This window comes from Canis lupus, chromosome 15, assembly GCF_003254725.2.
Source record: "Canis lupus dingo isolate Sandy chromosome 15, ASM325472v2, whole genome shotgun sequence".
NCBI classification, from domain to species: Eukaryota; Metazoa; Chordata; class Mammalia; order Carnivora; family Canidae; genus Canis; species Canis lupus.
Window position 1 is genome coordinate 47289464 of NC_064257.1, and position 18627 is coordinate 47308090.

Below are 18627 nucleotides of genomic sequence, written 5' to 3' on the forward strand. Positions count from 1 at the left end.
TAGTATTTTAATAGAATCACAATTCTCAGAATATTGTAAGGTCTTTTTTATATTTTAAAAATATGTAACAAAAAGTAAACAAGTAAGGTTTAATTAACGAATATGTTGATATATATTCTGTATGTACACAAACTAGTCCAAGTTCTACCCTGAGCATGTGCATGTGAGAGAGAAAGATAGAGAAAAAATAGTGTTGCTTATTACATACAGAAAATGGAAAAGGAACAGATTCTTTCCTTACAATTTTAAGGACAGACTTTGAAGATTGTCGCTGGATCCAAATATTTTTTTCCTGAAATGATTCTGCTATCCTAGGCCTAACCTTTAAATTTGAGGATCATAAATAGTCCATAGATGGAATAAATGTGTTTTCAAAAGAGATTCACCTTAGATGGATAGGACTGCTTACCTACATCTGATTGGAAAACAAATTTGTTTTCCCCATTTATGAAGACCACATACTCAGCAATGGGGCTACTTTTTCAACAGTTAACTGGGATTGGAATCATAAGGAATCAATATTACCACTTCCACTCCCACCCAGTTAGGGGCTGGAACCAATTATGGAGTCAGTAAATAGTGAGTTAAAATGTCAGCTTTTTCTTATTTTAACTGATAAAAGTAGGGTGGATAAGATGATTTTTTTAAGCATGTGGGAGGATAAGTGTCAGGATGAGCTTGCTAATACTTTACCCATAAAGTGGACAGACTTGCCCACATAGTCACAAATAGGGGAGGATGACTGCAAGCTCCACTAAGGTAACTACACAGTAGGCCATATCTTTCTAGCAAAAGGGATGGTAATTTTTACTCTTGCTATTTTGCTATGCAATTAGTAACTTACTGTATATAAACTTTGTATTTACCTTTACCAAGCAGCTCCTCCAGGATTTTGACAGCCTTACCTGATAATGTAACCACAATCCTCATTTCTGGGAGGTCTGAGCCCCTGGGTACCATCTTCTCAATTTTTACAGATTTTGATTTTATTTTATGTAACACTGATTTGCACTCTGTGTATATATGACACCTCCTTGAATTGATTGCAAATTATTTATTAATAGGGTCCATGTTTTATACTTTATTCTGCCTTACTGCCTTTATCATAATGCCAGGCAATAATAATTATTCAAATTAAAGAATATATATTGAATAAATGAGTTAATGATGACTAGGCACATGTTGTGAGTCATCTTTCCAGGGGAGTTTATCCTAAGATAGAGATTAATGTGTAGAAAGTTTATTAGGAATTGCTTACAGGATCAATCCCCAGCCAATAAAGGGGAGGGGGACAAGATGGGCTAAAAGAAGTCGGGCTATGTTGCAGTCTCAACAAAGCTCTCAGCTAAACCTATAGAGAGCTCTAAAGCCGAGATGGACCTTCAAAGTTATCCAAGCTTGGGAGAGAGAGGCTTCTGGGCCTTTACACTACAGTATCTACCATTCATTGGTTGCAGGCTTTTCCCAGGAAGGAATGCTATCTCGGCAAGGTAACTCTCCTGGCGAATGCAATTCCTGCAGAGGCTGGCAGCTGAGATCTGTCATCCAGAAGCACTCTCAAAACCTTAAGGACTGTGTCCTTCAATGCTGAAGGAGATCTAGATGGTATATTACAGCATCCATTACAGACCACCCCTGCAATGCTCAGATTCACTTATTTGACTAAATTCTGAGAGAAACTCTTCAAAGATTCTAGTGGGCCTCTTGTCCCAGAAAAATTTCTGAGAAGGTATCTGGGACAAATTATAGCCTTCTGACATCTGAGCTGGTCTTACAGCCACTACTGTTACTTGTCCATTTCTTCCTTTATCATCCACTCTATAATCCTTTTTTAAAAAAAGATTTTATTTGTCTATTCGTGAGAGACACAGAGAGAGGCAGAGACACAGGCAGATCGAGAATCAGGCTCCATGTGGGGAGCCTAATGCAGGACTTGACCCCAGGCCCCCAGGATCATGCCCTGAGCGGAAGGTAGACGCTCAACCACTGAGCCACCCAGGCGTCCCTCCACTCTAGATTCCCTTCATCCTCAGCTAGCACTTCTTCAGTTTTAGAAGAATGTGGCTCCCACACAGAGTCTCATTCCTTAGGGAACTGAGCCCTTAATCATCATCCCCTTTTAAGGCTGTGTCATGTATTTAACCACAAAGCATAAAAATTGAGCGAGAATAGGTAGAGACATCCAAGTGAATCACTTGAGTGCCAATCATATTTCATTCTGCTTCCCTTGTGTAATAAGATTTCTAACTCTTTTTGATGGTCAGGGTCAATTGTCAATTAGTCCTTCCAAGAATGGGGACTCTTATTCTTGACTGTCTCTTAGCATTAGGATCCCTAGATGCCTACACAACAGTGTAACTTAATGTTTAATGGGACTTCTGCTGTGTCCCCTTGTGGAGGTATTCCCTTTTGGGAACCAGGGCCTATATTTTCACAACATCTAGAGTTGGGGGTGAGAACTCTAAATTCCCAAGTGGGTCACTGGCAGTGCTATTAAGTGAGACCACTCACACTTCCACTCTGTACATCTTTTTCACCATATTTATCTCCTAGTGTATTGTATGTGTGGGAGAACAAGCTCAAGTGGCTTAGCCACTTGTATACATTCTGGATCTAGTGAAGAACTCTTTCTAGTTCAGTGTCTTATGCAAAGCTGGCCTTTCATTTTATCTGATACACAGGTTGGAGTGGTATTCAGGTATGGAATATGCTGCCTCTAAAATCTGAAGAGATCTACTAGATATTGTGCTTCCTTCTTTGTGGTAAGGCATGTGAGAGGCAATATTTTTTTTTCTTTGGAAGTCATGTCCTGGCATGCCCCAGACCATGGATGTCTAAAAATTTTACTTATGTGGTAGGACCCTGAAACTTCATTGAGTGTACCTTCTCTTTCTACAATGCCGTGTCTTACTAGTGTTCCCAAAACCCTTGCCAACCTCTTGTTTTTCTGGTGTGATTAGCATACAGTCATTCATTTAGTGGACCAGAATGATTTTTCACAGTATGTCCAACTTCCAGATCCTTTTGAAATATAACATGAAGGAAGGCAGGATAGATACCATAGTCTTGGGCAAGACTATTCACTCTTGATCACTCTAAATGAACATGATTTTTTTCTGATTTCCCTTTCTGATAAAGATGCAAGAAGACACATTTGTAAGATTCTTGATTGTGACATGTGCCAGGCACATGACATGTGACATGTGCCTGAGGTTATGCAAACCTGCCCTAGCAGAGACCATATCTAGCAGAGCAAGTATACTTGAGGCTACTACTCATGTGACTTTGAAGTGGTCTACTATTATTCTCTAGGATAATAATTCCCTGGCTTTTGTAGGGACCAGACTAGTGACTTTAATGGAGATATGTTGGGTATTACTTCCCTTGCATCTTTTAGGTCTTTAAAGATGACACTAATTTCTGACATTTCCCCAGTCTAATATTGTTTTGATTTACTACCTTGGCTAGGGCCACTTAGCTTCCATTTGGCTTTCTCCATTATTATAGCTGTTATTTTACAGGCCAATCAAGCAAATTTGGGAATGGGGTAAGAAAACTATCAATTATGACCAATTACATGTTCCTGGAGAAATGACTAATGATGGGTCTGTGAAGTAAGTATTTATTCCTTTTTTACAGATAAGTCCAAGGCTCAAAGCAGTTAAGAAACTTCTTCAAAATTGACAAGCTAGTGTGTGGCAGACCTGGAATTAGAATACATATCTCTTTGACCCCATATCCCTTAGTTCAACAGGACCATGCTAAATAAGACACTGATAATGTTAGTTAGGGCTGGAGTATATTAACTAGTTCTTAGTTTATTATATGAGAAGGGAATTCTAACAAGAATCAAGGGGTCAGTGTAGGGGAATCCTGGGTAATCCTGGTAAGCCATCCTAGATTATGCTTCTTATAAATAAATGAAAGAAAACATGAAGCCTATAAAAAGTTTCTGCAGGTTTAAAGATAAAAACAGACTTACTATGTAAAATGCAGAGGATATTATGTTACTTCAAAAGGACCGTGCTCTAGAAAGCTTTGTCCTCTTCAAATACCTAGGAAAAATTGTACATTGTAAAATGAAAGAGAATAAAGACCAAAACTAATATAAGAAATGGATTAAATAAAGAAAGATTGTAAAAACGTAAATAAAATATATGGTCAAAAAATTAAATCAGATTTAGAATAAGGCAGAAGTGATATTGCAGAAAAAATGAATTCATGTTTAAGAAGAAACTAGAAAAGCTCTTCCAAAATACACAGAAAATAACAAAGAGACCAAATGGTAGAAGATGGAAGATATAAAGGTCAGGATATTATGAGCCAACTTACACATCACTGGTAAGCATGACTAGACCAAAAACTTAAAAAGCATGTTAAAAGGAAATTTACTGAGATAAAAGACTGCAGATAAGAATGACCTATGTTGTATCAGAAAAAAAAAATTATTAATACCTGATCAGCACCTAGAAAGATCCTGGGAACATTTTTTAAATAAATAAATAAATAAATAAATAAATAAATAAATAAAGGCATTTAAAATAAAGTAATTCTTTAAATAATTCTAGGAATAAGAAATACAAACTGTGCATATAGAATATTTAGGGAGTGTTGAGAACATTGTATATATAAACTAATGAGATGTAGACAAGGTAGTTTAAAGAGAAAAATTGTAAATCTAATTATTTCAATTAATCAAGAAGCTCAGGAACTACTCTCAGAGAAAACAATTTATATAGTCCACCAAATAAGTGTAAAAAAGAAAAATAGAAGGATAAAATTCCAGAAAATATCTTCATGGCCTTAGAGGTCAGGAAGGGCTTCTCTTAAAATACCCAGAGTACTTTTATAAGAGAATAATTGATAGCTTTGATAATGTTCATATTAAAATTTTATGTATTTCAGAAAGCACCATTTTAAAAAAAGCAAAAGACAAAACATAGGGTTAGAAAATTCTTTCTTTTTTGTTGTTTGTATTTTTTACAAGGAACATGAACAACTCAATAGAAGGAGCTCCAGAAATATAAAGAACACTTAAAATCAATAAGAAAAGACAATCTGATAGAAAATAGGCAAAAAGGTAAGAAGAAGTAATTCAAGAAAGTTAAAAACTGAACAAAAAACAAACATGAAAATACATATAATCTCACTAATAATGGGAATGCAAATTAATATAAAAAAGACAAAATCACATGCGCAAAAACTTAAGAATTTTAACAACAGTAAGATAAGAATGTGGAACAAGAAGAGCTAATAATCCTCTGCAGTTCAGAGGGCAAACTGGTACAAACATTTGGAGAGAAATTTGACAATTTAGGAAAAATCAAATGAACGAGTATTCTATGACCTAGAAATTTCACTCATAAATATGTAGAAAATAAAGGTTTGTGTGTGTGTGTATGTGTGTGTGTGTGCATTCATACATATATGTTTGGCAGGGAAAGACATTGAGACATGACTGGTATATGGATAAATATATAGGTAATAAAATTATAAAAATGGCATGGGGGTGTTAGGTATCACATTCAGGGAGTGGATATCTTTGAGAGAAAGGGAGGAAAGTATAATATGAGGAGTAGCCCACAGAGATTTCTTTTGAATATGTGATATATTATTAGGTCGGTAGATGAGTGTACTGTATTTTATTTTCTACACTTATTTTGACATGCCTGAAATATTTCTTAAACCAATGTATGCCTAAAGAATTAAGATAAAGTCATAAATTAATGGATTAGAAACAGAATAGATCAACTAATCCAAGAACTTGGCCTTTTGAAGATAAGCCTAAGCACAAATTAAAAACAAAGAAAACACAGGGGATCCCTGGGTGGCGCAGCGGTTTGGTGCCTGCCTTTGGCCCAGGGCGTGATCCTGTAGACCCGGGATCGAATCCCACGTCAGGCTCCTGGTGCATGGAGCCTGCTTCTGCCTCTGCCTATGTCTCTGTGTCTCTCTCTCTCTCTCTCTGTGTGACTATCATAAATAAATAAATATTAAAAAAAAAAAACAAAGAAAACACACATATGAGATATTAGCCATGACCAAAGCATACCCTGATAGATGGGATGTTTTAAAATTCTAAAAGGATATCATCTGGTCAGTCTTAGTAAGTATGAGTATTTCAATGAAATAGCCATTTTTTAAAGGAAAAACCTAACTCAAAGGCATGTGAGATTTATTGATCTGCTGATGTCATCTAGATAGTCAGCTTGAACCTCCTCATCACATCCTGTGACAGCCCCAATCCTTCTTCCAAATACTCTGAAGATTTCTGGGTAACCAGGTTCTCTAGTCACTTCTGTCCTTGGGATCCCTGCTGGCACTCTTCTTCATCATGTTGACCAAGACATACAATTTACCCTCCTCCTCAGTTTCTGCCAAAAACTTAGAATCACTCTTGTCAGTCTTTTGAAATGAGAAAGGTTTTACCTAAAATTGGTTGACTAAGTTCAAAGCCCTCAAACAAAATAGTAGACATAAATGTCATTTGGCCGCCACATGACCAGGGACATTTCCTTAGCTGTTTTCCAGACAGCTCTCATTTCCCACTGTCTTCTTGGCTTCTCCGTCTTACCTCTTCCTTCTGCATACTCTGCTTTCTTCTTTCTCTGGACTGCATCGGACAATAATTCCTCTTTTTGTCTCACATATGTAGGTAATAACTTCTTAATTCCTGCTAACACCCATGCCTTCTGGGTCTCATGATCTCTCCCAATGCCTCTTCAAGGTATTTCCCAAATAAACAGTAGAATCTCTCTAAATGAGACTCAAATGACTGATGCTAACATGCTATATTTTTCACTTGATTGTTATGGTTGCCAAAATATATCCAAGAAGTTGTAAAACAGTATGCATTATCAGTAGCATTATCTCAAATGTGAATTATGTACATACTCTAAGAGAATAAGTTATCTCATTGTACATGTGTGTCCATACATGTACACATGTGTACTTTAAGATAGTAAGTTATTTGCAGAGATATTAACTTTATTAATAGTCATATTATATTTTTAAATATTGTTTAGGTAATTTAAAAATGACATTAGAATAAATAAAAATATAAGCATAGTATTCCTTAAATAAAGAAGGCAAAATATCTATGCTTTCTGTCCATGCAGTTTCTATCACATACCTAGAGCAAATATTGATAGCCACCATTCTACCTCCAGGCAAGATCATGCTGACCTGGCCTCATGGGGCTTAGGCAGATGGAGTGTGCCCTATTCATGAGGTCTATGCCCTGTCCTATTTCTCTGAAAGCCTTCAGAGTACATCTTCCTATATAACCCTAGTGCTGTTCTGCTGTGTTTCCTGGAATCTATATTTTTACTGTAGTTGAATTTCTGTCCTTTGGGAAGTTGCTTTCTCTCATATTGATTCTTCAAGATGTCTTGCAGTGTTTCCCCCTGAAGTCAATTGCCTACAGAACTAGTGTACACTCACAGGTATTCATTCAATGGAGAGTAAGCAACCATAATTCTGTACTGACACCCTGAAACTGTAGCAAGGAATAAATTCCAGGTCTTTGTCTATGTGCTATATATGTCCCTGTTCCTATATTATTTCTCTTCCCTAATAATTAGCAAATGTTACATTTTCTCATGGAACCATTCCTGAAACCCTGGGCGAGCATAGCAGCCCTACTACATATTCTCATAGCGATCTTCACTTAAGCTTGTGTAGAAATTAACTCCATTATTATTTAAGGTCCATGAGAGCAGGATCATGTTCCTCTTGTTTATTGCTATATTTTGATGGATGAAGGGATGAATGGATAGATGGCTGTCATTCAGCCATTTTAGAACCTCATCTTTGACTCTAGCACTGGTTCATATAACAAAACAAACAAACAGAAAACAAACAAAAACAAAACAAAAACAAAAGAACAGTTCAGCCAGTGTTCTCACCAAAATAAATTCTGTCTCCAGTGGGAAAGATCTAAAGGAGATTAAAAGTATCTTAATAATATCAGGGTAGCAATTTAATAAGAATCCAATATCAAGATTAAGAGAATTTCAACCAAAGATTTTTCTTTATTCTCTTCTACTCTGGTTTGTTTTTTCAGGAAATGTGCACAAAGGAAAACATGAGTCTTTTCCCTGTCATTACTTCTAATGACTTTGCATCAAATTCCTCTGTTTTGTGATGATTCTGCAAATCTCCACCTAATTTATGTTGATGGCTGCACGCTTATGTGGCTCCTTCCTATATCATCACACCGCACTAGCCCTCACGTGAATATATCCTTGGAGTGTCCCTCTCTGAATACGTTAGTGGTCACATTTTCTCACCAGATTTATCAGTTTGGTTCTCCATATATCTATGATTACTTAATTCCTCATACTATTTCCTGAATTATCACACCCCAGATGTGAGAAGGCTATCCTTCCTATCTTGTAATCTTGTTCTTTCCTTCTTAGCATTATTTCTCTTGAAAATAGTTCCTTAATTACAGGTAATTTCTTCAAAGAAAAATGTCTCCTGACTATTCTCCTTTTTCTCCATCTTCCCTGCCCTTGGTCTCTGTATGCCCAGACTTCTCCAAGGCCATCCCGCATAATATCTATTTCCTAGCTTACCCAAATTGATCCTCTCTGAGGACATTCTTCTTTCCAAAACCTTCAAAAGCTTCTTATTGCCTTAGAACCTATTATATAAAATTCTCCATATTTAACTAGGCATTCTCTAAAGGAGCTATAGTATTTACGCATAACCTATCTCCCTTCAATCCTTAATACTGACAATCATGCTAATGCTGAATTTACTTCCACTATTGACCTTTACAGAACGGCGCTCCATTCTGCTGTCTTCAGATCCAAATCCTATTAACTTTGCCTTATTCAGTTCCATATATACCATGAAGCTTTCCTTTTAGCCCAATTTTTGTTTATATGAGCTGCTGTAATATTTTATATGTGATACTAGGCCATTAATCTAAATGTTTCATGTGTATTAAATCTACCTCTCAAAGGCAACTGTTTAACTTCTTTATAGAAATATATGTTAGAGTTCTGTATTCCCTTTTATACCCACAACAGTGCCATGGACTTAGCAAAACCTAGTAAGTTTGGTGTTGACTGAAACATAAAGATGACTTCCTTCCCTCATTGAATTGTTGAAGGTGGATATTATAAGAAAAGAAAGGGATTGAATTAGGAAGACGGTAGGGAAACAGTGCAAAGTAAATGAACAAGACAGATTTGAAGACTAAAGAGTTTTTGAAGACTATTTTCAAGTCTGAGCCAATGTTACTATGACCAAGCTTATCAATAACCAGCAACAAACTAGCTTCCAACCTGCCATTTAAGGAAGCATTTGGAGCTCAAAGAGAGTGAATAGTAGCTTCAGCTAATGCTTTAACACACACACACACAAAACCTTCTATTTATTGATATCATTTTGAGAATCCCTAGTTGCTGTCTGGGCAGGCTTTCATGTCACACCTGTGAAGGAAAGTGAGGGTAAGGACTACGAACACTGACATAAGAGGATGGGTAGAGAGAAATACCCTGCTGAATCTAACAGTAATACAACTAGGAATAGAAACCAGGTCCCATGCCTTACCATCTGGTGCTCTATCAGCTAGACCACACTGTCTCTCTACATTGCCAACCTGGATTAATGACTGTGCATATGACATAATTCTTGTCTTCATCTTTCTGTGTTGTTGAAGATGGGACACCCCTTCCATCAGGCATGGTGGAAGTTTCTGTCTATATATACAAATTTAAAATTAGTAATACTGCTTCTTTATATACAAGAAGACAATGACTAAACAATTGATTTGTTTATTTCTGTGTTCTAAGAAAATCAAGAAATTATTTGGTGTTAGGGAGATACTAAATTACAGATAATCTAAAACAACGTATTTTGAGAACTGGATATTCTTTTGTATTAACATCTATACATCTATGTCTCTCTGCTAAAGTCCAAGCTACGTTACTCAACAAAGCAGGATTATGTGCACACAGGACTCCTGCAGCTTCATGTTTCTGCCAAACCATGATTACAGAGATGAGAATGCTGGTCCCTGCCATCCAGTATTCTAGCCCGCATGTGCACAGTCTTGAGTGGGTGCACATTCACATACGTTGCTTACCAGTGTTCAGAAACTGTACAACTTAGACTGAGATGAGTATTTTCTGTGTAATTCAAGGAAACTGAAGGTTTAAGATCATGTAAAATATGCTTGGCTTATTTACCAAACCAGGGATCTATTTGGAGTTACAAAAAGGAGGCAATCCTTGATACACTAGCATTTCAACCTTTACTCTTTCCAATATCTATGTACTTCAGACTGACTGTTATACAAAAACTTCCCACAACCCACATTAGCTTACTTAGGCAAAGGATTTTCGAGGGTGGCAATTGTAAACATGTCTGCAGAAATAAAGCAGAGCTGAAAACTATACAAGGTGATGAGTGGCAGGGAGGCTGGGTTAATTGTCTGAAATCATTTTTCATAAGTATTACAGTCTTTCCTTTACACCTTTATGTATTGTGTCAATTATCCAGCTTGATAAAGAGAAGAATTGTGGAAAACAAATTCTTTACTTGACAAGAATTAAGGGTGGAGGCAGTGTCAGTGATTGAGAAGAGATACCATAAAATATGAATCGTTCAACGGACACTGAAAGTGAGCAAGTGCCAGGAGATGGTGTATTTCAGGGAGGTACTCAATAGCCGATCTTAGGGAACATCCCCTGGGTTTGGTCTCTAGAAAGTAACGGGGTTTTCTGCTTCTCTTGTTCACTGCTGCCTTCTTCCTAAACATGATTTGCCCTACTCCTCACTTTTTCATTTTAAAGAAAAAATAGGATTTTATATTCCCCTCAGTAGTGAATTTGAGCTAGACATAATACATAAAACACCAAGGAGAACTATTTCAGCTCCTGATTAATTCACTGAAGTGTAAAATGGGGCAAAAGGTCTGGCAGTGATCCAAATAGAAAAGAAATCTCAAAAGATAAAAAAAGATATAAAATCTCATTTGGGAATATAAAGCTGTGTAAGGAAGGCTATGGGAAGAGGAAGATGACATAAAGGGGCAAGTGTGACCGGTAAGAAAAAAATAACAGTTAAAAACTAAGTTCTAGAATTTAGGAGGAAAGACCATTGGGAAGGAAATAGAAAAGTATAAAGTAAACAGATGAGCATAGGACGAGGATGTTTATAAAATAGTCGTGAGTATCCTGAATAGGAAGAGAAATACTACATTTGTGATAGAAGAGAATAGTAAAAGGCAACCTACAGAATGGGAGAAGATATTTGCAAATGACCTATCAGATAAAGGGCTAGTATCCAAGATCTATAAAGAACTTATCAAATTCAACAGCAAAGAAACAAACAATCCAATCATGAAATGGGCAAAAGACATGAACAGAAATCTCACAGAGGAAGACATAAACATGGCCAATACACACATGAGAGAATGCTGCACATCCCTTTCCAACAGGGAAATACAAATCAAAACCACAATGAGATACCACCTCACACCAGTGAGAATGAGGAAAATTAACAAGGCAGGAAACCACAAATGTTGGAGAGGATGCGGAGAAAAGGGAACCCTCTTGCACTGTTGGTTGGTGGGAATGTGAACTGGTGCAGCCACTCTGGAAAACTGTGTGGAAGTTCCTCAAAGAGTTAAAAATAGACCTGCCCTACGACCCAGCAATTGCACTGCTGGGGATTTACCCCAAAGATACAGATGCAGTGAAAGGCCGGGACACCTGCACCCCGATGTTTATAGCAGCAATGGCCACAATAGCCACACTGTGGAAGGAGCCTCGGTGTCCATCGAAAGATGAATGGATAAAGATGATGTGGTTTATGTATACGATGGAATATTCCTCAGCCATTAGAAACGACGAATACCCACCACTTGCTTCGACGTGGATGGAACTGGAGGGTATTATGCTGAGTGAAGTAAGTCAGTCAGAGAAGGACAAACATTATATGGTCTCATTCATTTGGGGAATATAAAAAATAATGAAAGGGAATAAAGGGGAAAGGAGAAAAAATGAGTGGGAAATATGAGAAAGGGAGACAGAACATGAGAGACTCCTAACTCTGGGAAACGAACAAGGGGTGGTGGAAAGGAAGGTGGGCGGGGGGTGGTGGTGACTGGGTGAAGGGCACTGAGGGGGGCACTTGATGGGATGAGCACTGGGTGTTATGCTATATGTTGGCAAATTGAACTCCAATTTAAAAAAAAAAAAAAGAGAATAGTGCTCTGGGGAAGAGAAAGCATATTATTTAAGAGCCCTATATTTAGGCCAGTGAAAAAGTCATTGTCCGAGGTCTTTAAAATTATCAGAGGAGTATCTTGCTGGGTTATTATTGCTTGGTTACTGATAACTGTAAACAGAATTTTTAAAAAAGATTTTATTCATTTATTCATGAGAGACGCAGAGAGAGGCAGAGACATAGGCAGAGGGAGAAGCAGGCTCCCTGCAGGAAGCCAGATGTGGGACTCGATCCCACGACTCCGGGATCACGACCTGAGATGAAGGCAGATGCTCAACCACTGAGCCCCCAGGCACCACCTGTAAACAGATTTTCTTAAGTCATTTCAATGTTTAACTAAAACAAGACCTAAAATAAAATGGTGAAGGAAAATATTGGGAAAAGGGAACCCTCGTAATATAATTCCACCTCCATCTCATCCCACCACTGTGCACAGCACAGAGCCTATCCATCTGCAGTGTAATAGACAGAAAGCCTAAGCTAGCTGGCCCATGAGCTCCTTCCCCCCTCACCTTTTCCTCCCTCACCTCCTCTTGTCTCCCCTGCTTCCCACCGCTTTGCTTTCCAGCTACATTGACCCATTCTCTGCCTCCCTCTGGGGAACCAGCCACCACTCCCTCATCTTTCCTCAGTTCCTTCTTCTCAATGGGAATGGCCATTCCCTCCTCCCCTTCTTCACATGTCATAGCTTTGGGCCTATTTCTATGTTGTCACAACAATCCAAGATGTGTTTGTTGTTTCTACTCTCAGAAGATCCACTAGTACATGCCTTCCCTAGATTGGATTTATTTTATTCTTGTCAATCCATTTTTTGTGCCCTGTGTTTTATTTCATAAACTAAGACTGTAATAAGTAGTGTGAATGTAGAGTCCCTCTTTGATACTATCTAGCCTTTTCCAGGTTGACTAGCTGGGTTGACTGACAAGCAAGACTTAATACAGGACTGCTGTTTCATTAAATAAGAAGACCGTTATCTATGCAGCACTGAGCATTTATAATGCGCCAGGTTTGGAGCTGGAGGCTTGATGTTTGAAATCATAATCATAAGAATCATCATCCCAATAACACCTTTCCTTTCCTTTTCTTTCTTTCCCTCATCCCTTCCTCCCTTCCTCCTTTCTATTTTTCTGAGAGAAAACTTAGTTAAGTACCATCAACCATCATTTGAAAGCATTTAAAAGTTTCTCTATGTGTTGCATTTTATACATCAAGGTTAAACTGATGCGAATTTTAAGCCTGCATAAGGTAGGCAGTAACTTGATCTGTGTGATATTTTTAAAATAGAAGTTATTTTACTCAAATGCTAAATATATGTTAAACCTGTAGCTTTAAACACTTACATCAGATTACAGAGTTTGTACATCTTTCCAGGCAAACTAAAACCTTCTAAGTCAATGAAACACTTGGAATAATTTACTCAGCTAGATCCTGGACTCAGTTATCAATGGCTTCAGAACATTATTCAGAAATGCTTGGTGAACAGAAACAACAGTTTCTGCCCTGCTTTCAAGCTCTGCTTACTTTGGGGTATCTAGTGGCATTATAAAGTATGGGTCCTCCAGGTTGCAATTTCCATGACGCTGGGAAAATCACAAACTAAAATCTGAGTTTCTCATTTGTGTCTCAAATTTGGCTAAGCATTTTTATAGCATGACAATCACAGACCTATTGTATATATATATATATATATCCTTTGGGTCAGGCATGTGCTCAGTCTTTTTACTTCTTTACTATACTAGTTAACAGGCCTCTCAAGCTATATGTTTTCATTTGATTATTCCAATTCTTTTAGTGATTGGTTGGTATTCGTTTTAAATTTCTAGGACAGGAAAAAAGACTTAATGCTTAGACACCTAGATTTAAGAGGCAAAATCTTCAATTACTTGTATGTTTTAATTTTTGTCTCATATCCTAAGATTAATTCAATATTTACAAGTATTTTCTTCTAATTTTATTGGTTTATCTGTAACATTTAATAATCCAGCTCAGATTGCATCTGTCTATCTCTCCACCTATCTATCTTGGTATGATGAAAGGCAAAAACACAATTTGTTTTGCCGCATGTGGCCAATTAATTGATATTGGTAGTTTGCAGTATTTTTGACTCTTGTATTCCAGGATCTGTTTTAGGGTTATCTGTTCTGTTCCCTTGATCTGTCAGCTGATTTTTATGCCAATATCACACTGTTTTTAATTATTGGCTCTTATAATAGAATAAATCTTCTTGTCCCAGTATTTAATTCTTCTTTTTCATTATTTTGGACAGTCCCCCACCGTTTATTTTTTTCAGATTATTTTTGAATCATTTTTCCAAAGTTACGCAACAAATTCCATTGGGATTATGTTCGGGGACTGCATTTTGAAGATACAAACTGATTTGGGAAGAATTGGCAGCATTACAACATTTAATGTTCTCCAGAGAGTAATCTAAACTTTATGTCTGTGAAATGCGAAACCTGTTTCCTTTCTGATATTATTAATTTAGGGAAAATGGCCTTGAATGAATCCCAAATATACCAATACTACTTGTCTGGTTTATGGATAAGCAGGATCTTTAGCTTCTCCTTCATATCACAGCCTGTTCATGATAGTACTTATACCTTCACTGAGGCAAACGAGTGGGAATCCAAAGATGAAGCTAGGCCAATAGTTCCAGGGACAGGCCTGGTCAAGAAGGGGACTGGAGTACCTAAATGTGCAGAGGACTCCTCTATGTCTGGCCGGGGTATCTGCCCATGAGGTCACAAATCGTGTCTGCTTTTTCTGATAGGTTCCTCTGCCCCTTAGTGGCTGTCTCTCTCCCATTGCCTCCACCCTGCCAGTCACAGGCACATTAGCTTAATATGTATTTGAATTGAATTAGGGTATCAAAGGACGCTTAGCCTTGGGGCTTCAGGGTTGGCTTTTTCTGTGTTAATGAAAGGGCACACCAGAAATAGGGAATCAAAAATAAATTTAGGGTCTAGTTCCAAGGGAAAGTGTATGCCTTTAGTAACTTTTTTATTATTTAGAAGAGGTTTCATTGCCTCTTCATTGCCATTTCTGTCGAAGTTCCCTGGTTTACCATTTTTGGTGTTAGGGATTAAAATTTTTTAAAGGAAAACATTTCCCACCAGTCACCTTTTCCTCCCTATGAACACTCTCTCCTTTCTGATGAAAATAATCTCATTTCCAGGAGACAGCTGGGAAGATACACAAGCTCAGCCATCAACAGATTGCAGGCCTTGTGGTTGAAGAGGTTGAGAGGTCTGTGGGTTTCATTTCTGTTCTCCCACAGTTCCATCAATTGTTGGTAATGAATGTGATACCATCAGTCTCTGATGTCAGTCCACGATGGTGATGAGAAACAAATAGCTTTTAAAATGCAAGTTTGGGTTTCAGAGATCCAGCAGATCCAAGTGTAGGGGCAGTGGATTGCATGGTTCCTGTCTGTTATGCCTGGTTCTTGTATCTCTGCAATCTCCTCCTGATGTTCGTTAACCCAAAATTGTTCTCAAAAGTGTCTGGAAACTCAATCTAAGGAGTGTTAACTGATACAGACACTTCCTCCAAATGGTTGCATTTAAAAGCATCCAACAAAACTAAAAGACAACCTACAGAATGGGAGAAGATATTTGCAAATGACATATCAGATAAAGGGCTACTTTCCAAGATCTATAAAGAATTTATTAAACTCAACACCAAAGAAACAAATAATCCAATCATGAAATGGGCAAAAGACATGAACAGAAATCTCACAGAGGAAGACATAGACATGGCCAACATGCATATGAGAAAATGCTCTGCATCACTTGCCATCAGGGAAATACAAATCAAAACCACAATGAGATACCACCTCACACCAGTGAGAATGGGGCAAATTAACAAGCCAGGAAACAACAAATGTTGGAGAGGATGCAGAGAAAAGGGAACCCTCTTACACTGTTGGTGGGAATGTGAACTGGTGCAGCCACTCTGGAAATCTGTGTGGAGGTTCCTCAAAGAGTTAAAAATAGACCTGCCCTACGACCCAGCAATTGCACTGTTGGGGATTTACCCCAAAGATACAGAATGCAATGAAACGCCAGGGACACCTGCACCCCGATGTTTATAGCAGCAATGGCCACGATAGCCAAACTGTGGAAGGAGCCTCGGTGTCCAACAAAAGATGAATGGATAAAGAAGATGTGGTTTATGTATACAATGGAATATTACTCAGCTATTAGAAACGACGAATATCCACCATTTGCTTCAACGTGGATGGAACTGGAGGGTATTATGCTGAGTGAAGTAAGTCAGTCGGAGAAGGACAAACATTATATGTTCTCATTCATTTGGGGAATATAAATAATAGTGAAAGGGAATATAAGGGAAGGGAGAAGAAATGTGTGGGAAATATCAGAAAGGGAGACAGAATGTAAAGACTGCTAACTCTGGGAAACGAACTAGGGGTGGTAGAAGGGGAGGAGGGCGGGGGGTGGGAGTGAATGGGTGACGGGCACTGGGGGTTATTCTGTATGTTAGTAAATTGAACACCAATAAAAAATAAATTAAAAAAAAATAAAAATAAATAAAGTATTTAGAAAAAATAAAATAAAAGCATCCATTTATGTATGATCTGCAAGTCCACTGGATTTATTTATTTTTATTTTTTAAAGATTTTATATATTTATTCATGAGAGACACAGAGAGAGAGGCAGAGACACAGGCAGAGGGAGAAGCAGTCTTCCTGCAAGGAGCCCGATACGGGACTTGATCCTGGATCCCGAGATCATGCCCTGGCAGACACTCAACCGCTCAGCCACCAGGCATCCCCTTATGTCCATTTTAAATGTTTACATATGTAATGTTTATAATAGAAAGTTGGCACTATATTTTCACACAGCTTCAAATATTCCACACCTTTCAAAATGAGAAGTGAGCTTATGAAATCTTCCATTGTTAAACTATTGTGTCAATATAGCAAGAGAGACAAGAGACAGTGAGAATTTGGGTTGATGTCCTCCCTAATCTGATCTGCTATTCATTTCCTTAGGGTGACTCTCAGAGTTAAGCAAGTCGGAGTCAGGTTTACCTGAGTGTCAGGTCTGCTCATCCCAGAGCATTGGTGAGTGTGTGCTGTGTAAATAGGGGAGAGCAATCCAGGGGCAAGCAATATGATGGCTCTTCGGAGTAGTCTTCAATTACAGGTTGGTTATTGTGTAACCAATCTGCTTACTATTCCAAAAGTATTGCCTTGTCTCTTTAGATGCCTGATGTTCTATTGCATTTTCTCAACCCTCCACAGCCACTGCTTGTTTTAGATCTATTTTTCATGACAGGATGATAGCTCTTTCTCCTTGCTCTTGCTTCAGAAAAATGCTGTGAAAAATGTTTCATAAGATTTTCTTTTTTTTTCCTCTTTTTAAATTTTTTTTGTTTGCCCTTTGGGTAACTCCCATATACTCCTTTCACATGCAGCATGAGATTAGATTTTTTTTTTTTAAATTACACTGCATGTCAGTTATGTATTAGAGTAATCTGTCATCTTCACATTAGAAACACTGAGCGCTGGCTCCAACAGCTGGTTCTGTAGAATGTATATATTTCAGAAAGTATGGTAATGGGTGTTACATGAACAGTGTCAGGGCATTATTCTTAATATGACATTCTAAGTTATTACCAGACATCCCAGTGTGGCATTAGGAGGTGATTCTGTGGTTAAAACAGAAGAACGTTCACACAGCTTCCAGGCAGAAGCAAACATAAAGACTAAACACGTATTGCTTCTACTAGGTTTTAAAGCCAATGTGAATAGCGGCAGCAACTTGGACTTACATCACAACAGTTTGGGGCCTTATATAATGTGTTTTCTTTCCATTTTATAAATAAATAAGTAAATATATGACATATTTATCCCCTACCTCTCCTTGCTCCTTGAGGTTGGTCAGTGTTCAGCTTGGACAACTACCAAAATGGAGATCTGTAATTCTTCTTGGACCTTCCCTAAAGTTGGGAGCCCAATGGCAGCTTTATAATAGTATCTATTATTAACGTACATCCATTTTGCAAAGAAAGAATCCATGCCAGGGAGCACTCCAAAGAACCCAGTCAAGTTTTATTTTAAGGAGGCTGGTATTTAAGACGTCAAAATAAAATAGCTCACACAGCTGAAAGGAAAGCAAGTGAAAAGCAAGGAAATGAAATGATGCAATCTGAACTTCCAGCATAGCTAACCCAGGGGCTCTACTCACACAACCAAAGCTCTGTGCCATTCAGGAAACAGTTCTTTCTGTAGTAGTATGGATCTTGAAATGAGTAGTTGTGGAACCCTGAAGACATCAAGTGGTAAAACACAAGCTTCATCCATCCATTCCCCCACATTGCTTGCAGATGGTCATATACAGGTGCAAATAGTGGGCT